The sequence below is a fragment of the Schistocerca cancellata genome, chromosome 12 (assembly GCF_023864275.1).
Source record: "Schistocerca cancellata isolate TAMUIC-IGC-003103 chromosome 12, iqSchCanc2.1, whole genome shotgun sequence".
NCBI lineage: Eukaryota > Metazoa > Arthropoda > Insecta > Orthoptera > Acrididae > Schistocerca > Schistocerca cancellata.
This window is the reverse complement of record NC_064637.1, coordinates 159,879,371-159,893,169: the sequence shown is the minus strand read 5'-3', so window position 1 is coordinate 159,893,169 and position 13,799 is coordinate 159,879,371.

Genomic DNA, 13,799 nt, shown 5'->3' with positions numbered 1-13,799 from the left:
GGACTTTGAGCGAGGGCGTATAGTGGGCATGCGGGAGGCCGGGTGGACGTACCGCCGAATTGCTCAACACGTGGGGCGTGAGGTCTCCACAGTACATCGATGTTGTCGCCAGTGGTCGGCGGAAGGTGCACGTGCCCGTCGACCTGGGACCGGACCGCAACGACGCACGGATGCACGCCAAGACCGTAGGATCCTACGCAGTGCCGTAGGGGACCGCACCGCCACTTCCCAGCAAATTAGGGACACTGTTGCTCCTGGGGTATCGGCGAGGACCATTCGCAACCGTCTCCATGAAGCTGGGCTACGGTCCCGCACACCGTTAGGCCGTCTTCCGCTCACGCCCCAACATCGTGCAGCCCGCCTCCAGTGGTGTCGCGACAGGCGTGAGTGGAGGGACGAATGGAGACGTGTCGTCTTCAGCGATGAGAGTCGCTTCTGCCTTGGTGCCAATGATGGTCGTATGCGTGTTTGGCGCCGTGCAGGTGAGCGCCACAATCAGGACTGCATACGACCGAGGCACACAGGGCCAACACCCGGCATCATGGTGTGGGGAGCGATCTCCTACACTGGCCGTACACCACTGGTGATCGTCGAGGGGACACTGAATAGTGCACGGTACATCCAAACCGTCATCGAATCCATCGTTCTACCATTCCTAGACCGGCAAGGGAACTTGCTGTTCCAACAGGACAATGCACGTCCGCATGTATCCCGTGCCACCCAACGTGCTCTAGAAGGTGTAAGTCAACTACCCTGGCCAGCAAGATCTCCGGATCTGTCCCCCATTGAGCATGTTTGGGACTGGATGAAGCGTCGTCTCACGCGGTCTGCACGTCCAGCACGAACGCTGGTCCAACTGAGGCGCCAGGTGGAAATGGCATGGCAAGCCGTTCCACAGGACTACATCCAGCATCTCTACGATCGTCTCGAAGGGAGAATAGCAGGCTGCATTGCTGCGAAAGGTGGATATACACTGTACTAGTGCCGACATTGTGCATGCTCTGTTGCCTGTGTCTATGTGCCTGTGGTTCTGTTAGTGTGATCATGTGATGTATCTGACCCCAGGAATGTGTCAATAAAGTTTCCCCTTCCTGGGACAATGAATTCACGGTGTTCTTATTTCAATTTCCAGGAGTGTATTTGTGACTATTACAGTGCCATCTATCACAAAGCGAAAAAAGTGGTGCAACTAAAACAGTCATATTTCTTTACGAATACGTAATAAAAAATGGGGTTCCTATTTTAAAAAACGCAGTTGATATCCGTTTGACCTATGGCAGCGCCATCTGGTTTCCCCCCTTCAAGCTAGACAAGTTTCGTTCTTCGTAGTTTTTTCGTTTGACGCTTATTTCGTGAGATATTTGGCGCGATCACTATCAATGGACCACCCTGTATACCTCTTGAAATATAATTCCGGTGTTTTTTGGGTACCCCCTCGTACGTATGGCGCCGCAACCTATTGGAACTTCGTGAAAGTGTAGAGATTGAAGCGGGAACGCTCTACAATTTTCCACAACATATTCCGCATTTTTCAGCAGAAACTAGCCGAGGGTAAAAGAGTCTTCCATTAATTATTGAAAGAAACGGTCGTAACGTTCAGCTCGGCAGTGATGAGTCGCCCTGTAGGGGACGTCAGTTAAGAGCCTTCCAGGCCAGGCCAGTCTAGTCTAGTCTGCTGCCGTTGTAGCGCTGCAGTCGCTGGTGGGCTAGAGAGCCTGCATACAGAGGTGAAGTTGCCCGTGATTGGTTGACTAGCTTTGGCGCCATTTCTCTCGCGCTTCCTATGTTCGCCGTGCTTTTGAGCTCAATTGAAGTTCAGACGACTTTTGGAAACGATTAAAAGGTATTTGAATTGTTGAGAGACTTAGAGACTTGTTATGCGTTGTGCATGCATGTTCGATTTAGTCGTATATCGCTTTTAGTACGTAATTAGCGTTTGCGTGCATACTGGTAGCATCACAATCTTTTCTGAAGCCAATATCTGACAGTCCTTGCAGGAAACGGAAAGTTCCTGTAATTGTTGTGCGATGCTCATTCGACTTTATAGCGTCAAACTTTGTTTCGTTCCGAATCAGAACACTAGGCATTATTTTGGTTTCAGTATTATTGCCCGACTGTTGACGCAGGCAAGTTGTAAGCACGTTTTCCGCGGTTGTCGTGGCTGCTGAAACATTATTCGTAGTGAATAATCGTTGGTACTCTTGAAGACAGTTTTTAATAGGCCTACTTACTGTGAGTTAGAAGGGATACGGTAGTTTTCTTGTTATATTTGGTCGTTATTACAGTAGCCTACATTTAACATTACCTGATTTTTGTAATTTTTTTCGTTTGTTATCTACGAGAGGGAAAAAAAGTCATAAGCAGTAGTTTACTTGTGACATGCAAAAAGTTTGAAGACGTGACAAGAAGTACTAATACGTCTCACACGTTTTGCGTGTCACAGGTGAACAACTGCTTACGACTTTCATTCATCTGACGTAATACAGGTACGTTAAATCTTTAGCGTTATGCACTTCCGATAAAAAAATGCTATACACTATATTTTTTTATTTATGTTACTTTCATTGCAATATGTCTTGTAAACGAACTTTAAAGGAGATAAATGCTAGTGACGAATAATTTTTGCGGCCACTGTATCAAATTTTCCTGTGCTGTACGTACTAGGCTACTATGAGTATATTATAGCTGTAAAGAAAGGCATTTCACGAATGATTTCGCCATATTGTCTTGTGCTTTTGATTCGGTGAGTATGTACTCCACTACTGGCCATTCAAAAGTCCCGCCCGCAGTTTTTGGCAGAAAAATGGCCGCCGTATCGTCCGGTTGTCCACTCTCTCCCTATACAGGGTCTCTACGGTGGGCTGCGACTTGAGTTACGCCGACACGTCGGGCCACGCCGTATCGCCGCCGCCCCCGCCCCCGCCCCCGCCAGCGCCTGCGCCTCCCACTGTAGTGTAACGACGTATAGGTTTTGTTTAGGAATGACTTTCGTTTATCATATGACCATGTGCAGACTTCGTCACCTACGTCAGTTACAACCCACTTCAAAATGATTTATATTCTTTTTAAATTGTCACAGAATGGTTCTTGAGCGAAACTGTAAAACATCAGTTGAGTCGTAAGCAAAGAATTTCGTCACTTGGGCCAATTGGTTTTCGTAAACTCTTTCAATTTAAATTTCGTTTGTTTCTCCTCAGAACTTACATTGACACACTTTATCTTGACTTAATCGATATCAGAATCACACATTGACTAAACCTTTTAGATTCAAAGTTGCGATGACCACTGTCAAAATTCAATAATCTTGTCAAATATACTATTAATCAGTTCACATAATTCTCCATAAATAAATCCTCAGAACACGTGTTTCAACTTTAGTAGTATCCACTATTTTATTAACTTCCTACATACAGACGTTCTGAACCTGAGGCTTAGCAGAATAGGACTGACTTTTCAACAAGATTAAGCTCTATATGACGTCATTGTTGTACAAAAAGAGTATACAAATTCATTTTTAATTTTTAGAAGCACGACGCAACAACTCGGTTCCAGGATCTTCTGTTGCTCCTCGGCTGTCGACCCGCGACGTATAGCGGCCAGCAATTTCCTCTCTGGTCGCGGCAACGAAGATGCTGTCTCCGTTCGTTGCGCCGCCCTCTCCGTACATGAAACACATAAAAGTAAATACAAAACTTTTAGATAATTCACATCTATTACCAATAATAAGAAAAATATATAAACAAACTAAATTAAACTTATAGTCACCTGCAAACTGGGCTGACACGGGTGGATGGGTGACGCTTCAATTTCGCGTCCCACTACATACCCCACCCACAAGCTCAGTTTGTCAGGTTTTCAACCGAAAATAAGACCTTTTCTATATACCATATTTAACTGTTAATACATTTTCCTCACATTTTACGTAATCTAGAGTCCTTGTTCTCAGATAGATTTAATCCTTTTAATACGATATTGTTGTGACTATTTGTCATTTACTCTTAATTGTGCCATTGTGGTAATTCATAACCGAATATATGGAGATTACTCCTCTTCATTTAATAGTTGCTAGTAAATACTAATTTGGTACGTTCTTTAACGTTGTTACATTAGGACAGAGCGTTCAAATTGTGGTAAATTAGTCTCAGTTTTATTCATTTACTAGAGTTACTCTTTCCTAAACTGTACATTACTAATTAGTTTCTCACAATAACTAATAGTACTACTTACTTTACTTCATTCTTTTCCCTAATACCTTATTTATGCCTGAGGTCAAGAAGAAATCAAGCAAAACTTTCTTTAGAAATTCGGCACGCCTTTCTTTGCCTTCGGACACCTTGTTGGGTAATGGCAATTTATTTAGGAGAAACATGCGAGAGAGCCCCGTTTGGTGTGTTCTATATTAACACTATTACAAACCTCTATTAAAGGCACTCTGCTATGTTCTCGTGAGCCATATAGCTCTGGACGCCCATGGTCCCTAAAATTATTGACCATCCCCTTTGGTTCCTACTATCCGAGTAAACATGAAAATATACAAAATTCCTTTTGACCTAATAGCAAAATTTCTTTCATATAAATCCCCCTTTTGGTTATCTTTCTCCTTTTGAAGTACCAGTAGATTATTGTAAAACACTTGTTTAAGCTTTCTGTTATTTCTTTAAAATAACACGTAACTATCACGAAAACTTCACATGAATAAACTATGAACGTTCTTCCGTGTGTAACACATACTAAATATTAACTTATTTAGGAATGAAGGGTTTCATTTGATCAACACTATATAATCCTTTAATTACACCTGATGAAGGTTCCATAAGAAGTAACGCTTTGGGATGTACAATCTTATGTACAACATATGGACCTTCAAAGATAAAGAAGAATTTTCTACATTCCTTACTGATCTTCGAACTTTTAGGATGTGATCGTACTAGCACAAGATCTTCTACCTGAAATGAGGGTTCTATAGCATGTTGATTATAACTTTTAGTTCTCCGTTCGGCATTTTTAACAATCTGTTCGCAAACTTTTTCGTCTGGGATGCATTGTTGGATCTCATTTACTGGTGGTCAAGGTAGAGCAGCTAGTAAAGGCTCACCTATAATTCGTAGAATAACATTTTTCTTTCCTTTACATAATACGGTAATCCACTAATTAGGACTCGTATTAGATGACTTTCAATAATTGGTTCTTCAATTAATTTAGCACGGTTTAAATGCCATTCAAAATAATTCCTATAACCTCCCCACCGTTTAGAATATGGAGGAGGGTCTAACAACTCTAAAGTTAAGTGTTGTTGTTTTCCTCTTGACCAATAATGTTGTTTAAACTGCTTAACAAAATCATCCCAGTCCCTGAATTCAGTTCTATGCAGTACTGCCCATTCCGCAGCTTCTGCTTCTAAATGTCCTATTACAAATTGAATGCGTTTTTCATTACTCCATTTGGGAGATAATGATGTTTCAAAAGCTTTTATAAAGATTATAGGGTGAAGTTCGCCTCCTGGTTTGAATACAGGAAATCGACTTGCCACATTTGAATTTGTCGTTATATCATCCAAACATTCTGCGAGAGAAATAGTCGGATTTTGTTTAGATTGCGGAGACGGAGTTGCATCGGATTGGCTTGCCGTGATTTCTTTATTCATATTGTTGTCGTCCGAGCTAGCAAATTCGATGCGACTGTTGTCTCTGATTATGTTATTACCTCTGCTATCTGAAAGGTTTTCGTTATTATCTAATTCCGATAACCGTTTAGTAATTTCCTGTATTCGCATTTCTGTATTGGAAACGCGATTAGCTAATATCGATTCTTCACTGTGTACACGATGTGAACGCTCTGTACCTTCGTCAATGTTATTATCTTTGGCAGTCTCAAGGTTACTGCATATTTCAGTAATTAAAAATTTCATGTTTTCGATTTCGGTATGGTCCTTTTCTACTTGATGAGTTAATGTCTCTAATTCTACATTATCTATTGAAGAAATCTCTACAGGTTTGGTAAAGACCTCTTTAATAGATCCCAATAATTCTCTACGAACAGTTTCCGTTTGCATAGAAAATTCATCTAGTAACATATCGTTATTTTTCTGTATTTCATTTACAACTAAGATATTGACACTATCTAGTCTCTCGGTTAAGTCAGTAATATCCTTTCGCATAGGAGCTTTTTCCTCTCGTGATTCCTGGATATGTTCTTCTAACCTTTTACAATTATCAGCAATCTTATTACTAAGTCCTACTAGTTTTTCCTGCATTTCAACTTTAGAAGACTCTATTTTATCACTTAATTCTCGGCTGGTTTCATTAAGATATTCCTGTAACCTGTCCGTAGATTTTGTTAGCTCCCCTTTATGTCTAGCAGTAGATTCCTCGTTAGACTGTTTTAACTCCTGTTTTAGTTCCTCTTTCAATCTAGCAGTAGATTCCTCGTTAGACTGTTTTAATCTAGCCATAGATTCTTCGTTAGACTGTTTTAATCTAGCCATAGATTCTTCGTTAGACTGTTTTAATTCCTGTTTTAGTTCCTCTTTTAATCTAGCAGTAGATTCTTCGTTAGACTGTTTTAATCTAGCCATAGATTCTTCGTTAGACTGTTTTAATTCCAGTTTTAGTTCCTCTTTTAATCTAGCAGTAGATTCTTCGTTAGACTGTTTTAATTTAGCGATCGCCCTAAAAAGGGATCTCATGCTCCTATCGGACATAGACTGCTCTTCGTCTGACATTTCACTTCCCGACATTATTGTAAGATATTAACTAGTTACACACGCAGACTTGTAATCAACAATCCCGTAAAAGCACACTCCCTATGTACAACACTGCATTTCCAACTTGAAACAAACTCACCGGACACTAATATTGTAGTTTGTAGTTCTCGGTGATCAGTGTGCTGCTATGGGCTGCAGATATAACAGTCGTTGATGCAGCCGCTGAGATGCTGCGACCCCGCTTCCGCAACCGGCAGGACGCTGAGTCGAACACCGGAGACGTCACTGGCTGCAACCAGGCCCGGCACCGCCGTAGACAGGCGAAGCCCTCAGCAACACCTCTAATACCAGCCGGAGGAACGCCCCGCAGCTGACGTACTGGGCCTGTTAGTTTAGAGAGAAAAAGGGTTGTCGGGGTTTGCAGCGTTCAGCTGCTGCCCAACAGATGCGCCTTCTCGTAGAATAACTGCGTGACCGTACTGCTGGGCTGCGCTCCGTCAGATGCCCACACCCGCGAAGTCACCGCTGGCTGGTGAAGGCTCCACGAAAACTCGCGTTGACTTCCGAAGGACTCTTGATGTTTTGTTTCGTACCTGTGTGCCTTAGTTGCACACAAGTCCTGTCACGGTCGCCACGGTGTAGTGTAACGACGTATAGGTTTTGTTTAGGAATGACTTTCGTTTATCATATGACCATGTGCAGACTTCGTCACCTACGTCAGTTACAACCCACTTCAAAATGATTTATATTCTTTTTAAATTGTCACAGAATGGTTCTTGAGCGAAACTGTAAAACATCAGTTGAGTCGTAAGCAAAGAATTTCGTCACTTGGGCCAATTGGTTTTCGTAAACTCTTTCAATTTAAATTTCGTTTGTTTCTCCTCAGAACTTACATTGACACACTTTATCTTGACTTAATCGATATCAGAATCACACATTGACTAAACCTTTTAGATTCAAAGTTGCGATGACCACTGTCAAAATTCAATAATCTTGTCAAATATACTATTAATCAGTTCACATAATTCTCCATAAATAAATCCTCAGAACACGTGTTTCAACTTTAGTAGTATCCACTATTTTATTAACTTCCTACATACAGACGTTCTGAACCTGAGGCTTAACAGAATAGGACTGACTTTTCAACAAGATTAAGCTCTATATGACGTCATTGTTGTACAAAAAGAGTATACAAATTCATTTTTAATTTTTAGAAGCACGACGCAACAACTCGGTTCCAGGATCTTCTGTTGCTCCTCGGCTGTCGACCCGCGACGTATAGCGGCCAGCAATTTCCTCTCTGGTCGCGGCAACGAAGATGCTGTCTCCGTTCGTTGCGCCGCCCTCTCCGTACATGAAACACATAAAAAAAATACAAAACTTTTAGATAATTCACATCTATTACCAATAATAAGAAAAATATATAAACAAACTAAATTAAACTTATAGTCACCTGCAAACTGGGCTGACACGGGTGGATGGGTGACGCTTCAATTTCGCGTCCCACTACACCACGTATCGCTTCCTCGTTTTTGAGCTCCAGAAGCGCGGCGGCGTCCTTTTGATGTGCGCGCGCCGGTGTCCGCCCCCAACTGGTCGGCTCACTGCCAACGCACGCGGAAATACTCCAGAGTGGAGGGGTCTCTCTCTCTCTCTCTCTCTCTCTCTCTCTCTCTCTCTCACTCACTCACTCACTCACACACACACACACACACACACACACACACACACACACACACACACACACACCCACACACACAATGTTTCCGTATTTCATTGAGTGTCTCCAGCGGCGGTTGGGCCACGTGTTGTTGTTTTTGTTTCTGCCGATCTGATGGGTTACTTGCTGTGGATACGCCGAGCGAAATTCCGAAGGTAACAGATGCAAAATATACAAAGAGCGAAAGACTATTTACAACTTGTAGAGAAACCAGACGACATTCACAAGCGCCGCGGAGGGGCATGAAAGGGAAGTAGTAGTTGAGAAGGGAGTGAGACAGGGTTGTAGCCCGTCCCCGATGTTACTCAATCTTTAAACTGAGTGAGCAGTAAGGGGAACCAATGAAAAATTTGTGGTAGCAATTAAAGTCCAAGGAGAAGAAATAAACGTTGACGTTCTCTAATGACATTGTAATTCTGCGTGAGACGTCAGAAGACTTTGAAGGGCAGTTAAACGGAATGAACAATGTCTTGAAATGACAATATAAGATGAAATGGCAGGTCCGGCCGCCTTTGTGCGGGTCTTACTACATTCGACGCCACATTGGGCGACCTGCGCGCCGGATGGGGATGAAATGATGATGAAGAGAACACAACACGCAGTCCCTGAGCGGAGAAAATCCCCGATCCAGCCGGGAGTCGAACCCGGGCCCATAGGGCTGCAATCCGTCACGCTGACCAGGCAGACAACAATACAAGATGAACATCAACGAAAGCAATACTAGGGTAATGGAATGTAGTCGAATTAAATCAGGTGATGCTCAGGGAATTAGATTCGGAGCAGAGATAGGTGTATATAGTAGATGGGTTTCGCTATTTGACCAGTAAAGTAACTGATGATGTCCGAAGTGGAGAGGATATACAGGGTGTTTCAAAAATCACCGGTATATTTGAAACGGCAATAAAAACTAAACGAGCAGCGGTAGAAATACACCGTTTGTTGCATATGCTTGGGACAACAGTACATTTTCAGGCAGACAAACTTTCGAAATTACAGTAGTTACAATTTTCAACAACAGATGGCGCTGCGGTCTGGGAAACTCTATAGTACGATATTTTCCACATATCCACCATGCGTAGCAATAATATGGCGTAGTCTCTGAATGAAATTACCCGAAACCTTTGACAACGTGTCTGGCGGAATGGCTTCACATGCAGATGAGATGTACTGCTTCAGCTGTTCAATTGTTTCTGGATTCTGGCGGTACACACCTGGTCTTTCAAGTGTCCCCACAGAAAGAAGTCACAGGGGTTCATGTCTGGCGAATAGGGAGGCCAATCCACGCCGCCTCCTGTATGTTTCGGATAGCCCAAAGCAATCACACGATCATCGAAATATTCATTCAGGAAATTAAAGACGTCGGCCGTGCGATGTGGCCGGGCACCATCTTGCATAAACCACGAGGTGTTCGCAGTGTCGTCTAAGGCAGTTTGTACCGCCACAAATTCACGAAGAATGTCCAGATAGCGTGATGCAGTAATCGTTTCGGATCTGAAAAATGGGCCAGTGATTCCTTTGGAAGAAATGGCGGCCCAGACCAGTACTTTTTGAGGATGGAGGGACGATAGGACTGCAACATGGGGCTTTTCGGTTCCCCATATGCGCCAGTTCTGTTTATTGACGAAGCCGTCCAGGTAAAAATAAGCTTCGTCAGTAAACCAAATGCTGCCCACATGCATATCGCCGTCATCAATCCTGTGCACTATATCGTTAGCGAATGTCTCTCGTGCAGCAATGGTAGCGGCGCTGAGGGGTTGCCGCGTTTGAATTTTGTACGGATAGAGGTGTAAACTCTGGCGCACGAGACGATACGTGGACGTTGGCGTCATTTGGACCGCTGCTGCAACACGGCGAACGGAAAGCCGAGGCCGCTGTCGGATCACCTGCTGCACTAGCTGCGCGTTGCCCTCTGCGGTTGCCATACGCGGTCGCCCTACCTTTCCGGCACGTTCGTCCGTCACGTTCCCAGTCCGTTGAAATTTCTCAAACAGATCCTTTATTGTATCGCTTTTCGGTCCTTTGGTTACATTAAACCTCCGTTGAAAACTTCGTCTTGTTGCAACAACACTGTGTTCTAGGCGGTGGAATTCCAACACCAGAAAAATCCTCTGTTCTAAGGAATAAACCATGTTGTCCACAGCACACTTGCACGTTGTGAACAGCACACGCTTACAGCAGAAAGACGACGTACAGAATGGCGCACCCACAGACTGCGTTGTCTTCTATATCTTTCACATCACTTGCAGCGCCATCTGTTGTTGAAAATTGTAACTACTATAATTTCGAAAGTTTGTCTGCCTGAAAATGTACTGTTGTCCCAAGCATATTGCAACAAACGGTGTATTTCTATCGCTGCTCGTTTAGTTTTTATTGCCGTTTCAAATATACCGGTCATTTTTGAAACACCCTGTAAAATGTATGCTGCCAATGGCAAGAGATGCGTTTCTGAAGAAGGTAAATTTGTTAACATCGAATATAGTCTGGAGAGTAGCCATGTGTGGAAGTGAAACATGCACAATAAATAATTTAAACAAGAAGATGACAGAAGCTTTAGAAATGTGGTGCTTGAGCCTTGCTGCGGCTAGCGTTAGTGCTCTTTGCAGGTTTCCATCATCTGTTGGAGGCTAGACCGTACCGTTTAGCTGACACGGTTGCGGTTGTTTGTCTTCTTCTCGTGCTGACTGGTGTCTATTGGTTTCGCAAGCGGTGCCTGTCTGCCAGTGGCAGCAGCGGCGGTTAATGATATGTAGTAACTGTGGCCCAATCTTTGGGGCGATGTCGTGGTTCTTCCGGGTCGTGTCAGTGGGCAGTTCGGTTGGGGACTCGGGAGGAGCCAGGTCTGAGCAGTGCGAGAGCACGCCGGGGCTGCTGGCGGCGCGGATCGAAGGCCTGTGGTAACGAGGGCGCACGACCTCGTCGTAAACCGCATCCTGTTACCAGAATGAGATTTTCACTCTGCAGCGGAGTGTGCACTGATATGAAACTTCCTGGCAGATTCAAACTGTGTGCCCGACCGAGACTCGAACTCGGGACCTTTGCCTTTCGCGGGCAACTGCTCTACCATCTGAGCTATCGAAGCACGACTCACGCCCGGTACTCACAGCTTTACTTCTGCCAGTATCTCGTCTCCTACCTTCCAAACTTCACAGAAGCTCTCCTGCGAACCTTGCAGAACTAGCACTCCTGAAAGAAAGGATATAGCGGAGACATGGCTTAGCCACAGCCTGGGGCATGTTTCCAGAATGAGATTTTCACTCTGCAGCGGAGTGTGCGCTGATATGAAACTGCCAGAAGTAAAGCTGTGAGTACCGGGCGTGAGTCGTGCTTCGGTAGCTCAGATGGTAGAGCAGTTGCCCGCGAAAGGCAAAGGTCCCGAGTTCGAGTCTCGGTCGGGCACACAGTTTTAATCTGCCAGGAAGTTTCGCATCCTGTTAGCTTCAAGTTGAGTGCATTTGGATTCAAGTGGAGAAACGTCCACCACTGTGAGATCTTGCGATTCTCCAGTGACTCGGAAACGTGTTGCTGCTCGTAGTGTTGCCGAGGCGAAGAGCAGCGAGTGGAGTGCTTGGGGAAGTCGGATCTGATCAGCTTTCCTGGACTTGTAATTACTATTTATTGCGTTCAGTTTGTTGCTATTTGTCAAGTTCAACCAGCGGTATTTTTCCTTCCTCGTGGCCGCTAGCGCCCCAGTTACCTGGGCTGGGAGTTGCTGTATGTAACGGCAGTGTACGTTTCCTCGACTTGCCGCTGCTGTCCGGTAAGGCGTGTAGTTTTGACAGCTTTCTCGATTGTAGGTTGGTTGGTGATTCTTCTACTCTAGTGGTAGTGGTTCCTTTCTCGTTCTGGGCGCTTTAAGAACAGTATTTTGCGGGCGGAGTCCAGACCGTCGGTTGCGGCTTCGGGGAATTTTTACATCTTTGCATTTGGTTTATTGGACATCAGCAAGATTATCATTAGCCTATCTTTAGACTGTCACTAGTCTTAGTTAGCATCTTGTGAAGTAAATGCAGCTCTTGGCTGCCTATATCATCGCTCACCAAAGTGTTTTTTGCCGGACCTACTCAGATGTCGACTCCTGGTGCACCCTCTGTGACTGGCCCTTGTGTTTTATTATTGTATTTGCTGTTTTACTGTATGTTTCTGAATTTTTTATATAGTTGCCATTCTTGGCGCTACAGCAGGTTTAAATAATTGTGCTACCAAGTTTACCATCATTTTGTCACACCTGTTTGGTGATCAGTTGATTGTCCTCTTACATTAATCTTTGCTGTTGTATTTGCTGTTTTACTTTGTGTTGTTTAAATTTTTTATACAATTGCCATTCTTGGCGTTACAGAAGGTTTAAACGGTTGTGCTACCAAGTTTATCATTTTGCCTCACCCGTTTGGTGACCAGTCGCCTTTTTTTCAATTAACCTTAGCTATTGCATTGCTGTTTTACAATGTATTTGTTAAATTTTTTATAATTGGCGTTCTTGGCGTTAAAGGCCTTCAGCCGTGACTGTGGTCACTCGCCTTAAAATTCTAATTGGGATCACACTGGCTTGTTTTTAAAACATTATTGGCTGTGCCTGTATTTTATGCTCGTTTGGTAAACTGTAACGCACTGAAAGCACTATTAATTACACAGTTGTTTATTTCTTCATTAATAGCGTGTGAAACCTCTATTTATGGCTGAGTCTGCAATTACCGTGTTAAAATAAATGGGTGTAATTGCAAAAGGGAACCAATAGTAACTGATTATGGCCCCGTCCACAATCATAACCGAATCCTGCCTTTCTTGGCTATCCGGTTTCAGTGCTACAGAAGATTGCTGAAGGTTAGGTGGATATATCACGCGACTAATGAGGAGGTACTCGACGGAATTCGGGAGAAGAGAAATTTGTGGCTCAAACTGACCAGAAGAAGTGATTGGTTCTTGAGACAAATTCGAGACATCAAGGCACCGTCAATTTACTACTGGAGTGGAGTGTGGGGGGTGAAAACCGTAGAAGAATACCGATAGATGAATACAGTAAGCAGGCTCAGAAGTTGCAGTATTTATTCCGAGATGAAGAGGCTTGCACGAGACATAGTAGCTTGGAGAGGTGCATCAAAGCAAACTTGCGAGTGAAGACCACAACAGGACAATGGTATCTGATAAAATGATCCTGACATCCCTGTGTCATTCGGAATTGACCACTGGAAAAGGGGGAAGGGCAGTATCGCCTCGTGTTGTCAGTATAGAGGCAGTGACAGCAGAATGGGTCGGTCGAGGGGAGGAGGGGGGGAGGAGGGGCTCAGCGGTTGCGAGCGTCATTACGTGGCACCTGAGTAGCAGATCCATCAGAGACGTTTCCACCCGTTCTAAAACTGCCCAAATCGACTGTCGCTGATG